Raw genomic sequence first — 6000 nt, 5'->3', positions numbered from 1 at the left:
TGCTGAACTCCACCATATGGAACAATTTATATATAGAGCCATGAAAGTTCAACTCTCCCTAGACTTGGGCGCAGATGGGCACAGGCCAGCATGTGAGCACATGCACATACACAATGACACTCATCACTCACAGAGTTTAAATCTTGTGATATCTCAAGGTCACTTCTAGGGAATAGAATTTAAAATATCTGTCTGGAGATCCTGTTCTTGGCCTGATCAACCTGTCTGAATAATCCTTGGACTTCATTCATTTTTCTTATTCCATTTCCATAGGCAGAATGTGGGCTCTAGGGTCAGAGAGGTACTCTGAGGACAAATCCCAGCTCAGCCACTTACCAGTTCTGTGACCTTGAGCAAGTCACTTAACCTCTCTATGCCACAGGGTCTTTTCCTGGAAAAGAGGGATACTCATCATACCTGTCTCATAGGGTTGTAAAGAGAATTAATAAGTTTATGTGTGAAAAGCCTTGACAACTAATGGATAGCCCCTCTGCTCCTTCATAATTCATGCCCCTCTGACATCTCATAACATCCTGTACTTCTCTGGTACAACAATAGCACACTACTTTTCAATTACCCATTTTCTTGTCTGTGTCACCTGGCTAGACCATAAGCTCCATGAAGACAGGGACTGAATCTGTCTTGTTTCACTCTGCTATCCTCACCTTATCCCAGGTATTCAAATATCAGTGATGGAGTTGTACCTCTCACCCTAGGTTATTAAATTCTTAGCCTATAGGCATGGATGTTTAAAATATTTATCAGTACCTAGCTCTGTCCCTTTGGGCAAGTCATTTAAATTCTTTGGGTCCCCATTTTCTTTTCATTAAATGACAGGGCTAGACTAGGTCATCTGTAAATTTGTTTCCAACTCTACAATTCTACAATTCTATGCTTCATTTATACTTCTGGTCTCATCTGAAATAAATTGTTAAGCAGTTTGGACAAAAAACACCTCGTGATTTGATAAAACCATTACTAGGATATTATCAACAGCTGTGGCAGATTGTTGAAGTGATGGCCCTTCATTTGTTCACAGCTCTCTCTATCCATGACCTCTCTATCCATTCCATGGTACTCTCTCCCACCCTGACTCTAGGTTTAGCTATGTAACTTGCTTTGGCCTACAGGACAATAGCAAACAGGATGCAAGTAGACTTGAAAAGCACTTACAAATTGGGGCTTGCTTTCTCTTGCCACTCTTGGAATACTGTAGCTTCCTCATGAGGAACCCTGCACTAACTTGCTTCATGAATGAAAACATTTGATCCAGTCCCCTGTATTGTACCAACCCACAGCCAGTCTGCTGCCAGACATGTGAGTGAGTTCATATTAGATAATCTAGCCACCAGCCAATCCACCAGCTGACTGTTGATATAAGAGTGAGCCCAGCCAAAATTAGCTAAACTAGCTCCAAACTAGAAGAATTGCCCAACTGACTCACAGAATTATGACCTAATAAATGGTTGTTGTTTTAAACCACTAAGTTTTAGGATGTTTTGTTACACACCAAAAGCTCACTGATACATCATGGAGTAGCCCAAATTTTAGCTCTCTTCCTTGAACACCAACTATTTTTAATTTACCCTTCCCAACTTCATTTCTAGTATCAAAGAGCAAAACTGACAAAGGCAACTAAATGAAATCTGGGCTTTATTAGAAAGTTTACTTGTGAGAATCTGAATCCAGCAGCATGTCAAAAAAGTTAATCTACCATGATTAAGTAGGCTTTATTCTTGGGATGCAAGTTTGGTGTAACATATGCGAGTCAATAAATATGATCCATCACATAAAGAGGACTAAAAACAAAAACCACATGATCATCTCAATAGATGCAGAAAAGGCTTTCAATAAAACTCAACATCCCTTCATGTTAAAAAGAAAAAAAAAACCTCAACAAACCAGGCATCAAAAGTGCATACCTCAAAATAATAAGAGCTATCTATTTCAAACCCACAGCCTACGTCATACTGGATGGGCAAAAGCTGGAAGCTTTCCCCTTGAAAGCTGGAACAAGACAATGATGCCTGCTCTCACCACTCCTATCCAACATAGTACTAGAAGTCCTAGCCAGAGCAATCAGGCAAGAGAAAGAAATAAAAGGCATCCAAATAGAAATAGAGGATATCTCTCTTCACAGACAATATAATACTATACCTAGAAAACGCCAGTCTTTGCCCAAAGGCTCCTAAATCTAATAAACAACTTCAGCAAAGTTTCAGGATACAAAATCAATGTATGAAAATTAGTAGTTAGCATTTTTTTTTTTTGAGATAGAGTCTTGCTCTGTTGCCCAGGCTGGAGTGCAGTGGCACAATCTCAACTCACTGCAACATCTGCCTCCTGGGTTCAAGCGATTCTCCTGCCTCAGCCTCCTGAGTAGCTGGGATTACAGGCATGTGCCACCACACCAGCTAATTTTTGTATTTTTAGTAGAGACAGGCTTTCAGCATGTTGGTCAGGCTGGTCTCGAACCCCTGACCTCGTGATCTGCCCACCTCGGCCTCCCAAAGTGCTGGGATTACAGGCATGAACCACTGGACCCAGCAGTTAGTAGCATTTCTATACACCAATAATGTCCAAGCTGAGAACCAAATCAACAATGCAATCCTATTTACAATAGCCACAAAAAGAATAAAATATCTAGGAATTTAACTAACCAGGGAGGTGAAAGATCTCTACAATAGGAATTACAAAACACTACTGAAAGAAATCATAGATGACACAAACAAATGGAAAAACATTCCATGCTCATGGATAGGAAGAATCAATATTGTTAAAATAACCATACTGATGAAAGCTATTTACAGATTCAGTGCTATACCTATAAAACTACCAATGATATTTTTCACAGAATTAAAAAAAATTCTAAAATTCATTTGGAACCAAAAGAGAGCCAAATAGTCCAAGCAATCCTAAGCAAAAAAAAAAAAAAAAAAAAAAGCTGGAGGTATCACACTACCCAACTTCAAACTGTACAAGGCCACAGTAAATAAAACAGCATGGTCCTGGTATGAAAATAGACACATAGACCAATAGAACAGGTTAGAGAACCCAGAAATAAAGCTGCACACCCACAACCTTCTGATCTTTGACAAAGCCCACAAAAACAAGCAACGGGGAAAGGATTCCCTATTCAGTAAATGCTGCTGGAATAACTGACTAACCATATACAGAAGATTGAAACCAGACCCCTTTCTTACACCATATACACAAATCAACCAATGTGGATTAAAGACTTAAATATAAAACCTAAAACTATAACCACCCTTGGAGAAAATCTAGGAAATATCATTCTGGGCATTGGCCAAGGCAAATACTTTATGGGGAAGACTCCAAAAGCACTTACAACAAAAACAAAAATAGACAAGTGAGGCCTAATTAAAGAGCTTCTACACAGCAAAAGCAACTATCAACAGGATAAACAGACAACATAAAGAATGGGAGAAAATATTTGCAAACTACGCATCCAACAAAGGTTTAATATCTGGAACCTATAAGGAACATAAACAAATTTACAAGAAAAAACAATCCTATTAAAAAACGGGCAAAGGACATGAACAGACACTTTTCAAAAGAAGACATACACATGGCTGACAAGCATATGAGAAAATGCTCAACATCACTAATCATTAGAGAAATACAAATCAAAACCACAATGAGATACCATCTCACACCAGTCAGAATGGCTATTATTAAGACATCAAAAAAATAATAGATGTTAGCAACATTGTGGAGAAAAGGGAACACTTACACACAATTGGTGGGAGTGTAAATTAGTTCAGCCACTGTGGAAAGCCATCTGGAGATTTCTCAAAGAACTTAAGACAGAATTATCATTTGACCCAGCATTTTCATTGTTTGGTATATACCCAAATGAATAGAAATCATTCTGCCATAAGACACATGCACATGTGTGTTCATTGCAGCACTATTCACAATAGCAAAGACATGGAATTAACCTAGACACCCATCAATGGGTGGACTGGATAAAGAAAATGTGGTACATGTACACCATTGAATACTACACAGCTATTAAAAAATGAGATCATGGCCTCTGCAGCAACATGGATGGTGCTGGAGGTCATTATCCTAAGCAAATTAATGCAGGAACAAAAAAACCAAGTGCCACGTGTTCTCAATTACGAGTAGGTGCTAAACATTGAGTACACATGGACATAAAGAGAAGAACAAACACACAGGGCCATATTTGAGAGGGGAAGGTGGGAGGACAGTGAGGATAGTATCCAGTACCCTACTGGGTACTGTGCTTATTACATGGGTGACAAAATTACCTATACACCAAACCCCCACGACACACAGTTTACCTATATAATAAACCTTCGCATGTACCCCTGAACCTAAAATAAAATGTGGAAAGAAAAAAAGAAAAGAAAGTTTACTTGTATTTGTTTCTTCTGAAATTTTGGTCAACCTTTCTTTACCTCAGGATGGTAAATTTTTTTGAATATGTTTATTAAATTACACCTATCATGACATCTCCCACTTATCTAATACAGCTTTGCAAGCTAACTCTCTGCTAGCTATTTTGCTCAAATGTCTAATCTTCCCAAAGGAAGTGCTTAGTCTTGGAGAGAAGGAGCCGTCCTTGTTTGTCCTTCACTGTGTCCACTGTGGCCTTGCTTTCTGTGATTTCCAGACTTGAAAAGCTTGGCCTAGTCAACTTTTTAAAAATTCTGATGCAGCATCCACAGGATCATCAATTGTTTATTTTTCCAAGTAAGAACATTAAAAAATGCTTATCTATGGCTGGGCACAGTGGCTTACGCCCGTAATCCCAGCACTTCGGGAGGCCGAGGTGGGAAGATCACTTGAGGTCAGGAGCTCGGGACCAGCCTGGCTAACATGGTGAAACCCTGTCTCTACTAAAAATACAAAAAATTAGCCAGATGTGGTGGCACACACCTGTAATCCCAGCTACTTGGGAGGCTGAGGCATGAGAATCACTTGAACCCAGGAGACAGAGGTTGCAGTGAACCGAGATAGAGCCACTGCACTCCAGCCTGGGTGATAGAGCAAGACTCCTACTCAAAAAAAAAAAAAAAAAAAAAAGCTATCTACTATTGCCATCACTTTATAAAATAAAGAAAATTTTAATGTCAGAAAAGTATGAAACACATAATTGCAGAATGAAGGATAAGTCTTCACACAAAAGCACAGCTGGCGAACTTGCACCCACATATAGGTACACAGAAATTGATATGAAGAAACATATACACACTACACTGCATTGGGTTGTTGTTTTTTTCTCTCATTTTTCTGTGTTCAGTGATGACTTTTTCTTTGACTGCTACCTATTGATAGACTGTATTTGGGAATCACTGACCTACATCATTGCATACATGAAACAATAACTGAGAATACCAGAAGACCACAATCAGAAAAAGGTATTTGGCAAGAACACCTAAGAAATATCTTAGCATTCATAACTTCTGCTAAAGCGGTTAGTCTTTTTTCAGATTGACTCTGGAAACCTACGCCGGAAAAGGCTTTGGCCCCTCCTACCACTGTAGCAGATCCAAGTAAGACAAGTTTTTGGCGCCACAAAAAATGGACACGTAATAAATAGCCACAATTCACATTTTGCAGAACACTTTGAAGAAAAACAAACCTTCCTCCATTTTAGCACACTCAGAGCTATTGGAGCTCAGGAATCCTATTGAAGGGGACTCTGCAGGCCAAGTCTAAATTTTGAGCCACTGTAAAACTATCGCAATCACTTAAAAAAAAAATTAAGAGATAGGGTCTTGCTATGTTGCCCAGGCTGGATTCGAACCCCTGGGCTCAAGCAAATCTCCCACCTCAGCCTTCTGAGTAGCTGGGACTACAGGCACATGCTGATGCACCTGGCTCTACAATTGCTCTTAGCCGTTTAAGAAAGTATTTCCTCCAACCCAGGCTAATACCTGATACGAACAGCAAGGGATACAGAAGTGGTTGATAGACAATGCAGAAGCAAGATAAAACAGAACAGCCATT

Source organism: Gorilla gorilla, chromosome 1 (assembly GCF_029281585.2).
Source record: "Gorilla gorilla gorilla isolate KB3781 chromosome 1, NHGRI_mGorGor1-v2.1_pri, whole genome shotgun sequence".
Classification (NCBI taxonomy): Eukaryota; Metazoa; Chordata; class Mammalia; order Primates; family Hominidae; genus Gorilla; species Gorilla gorilla.
This window is presented reverse-complemented; position numbering follows the sequence as displayed.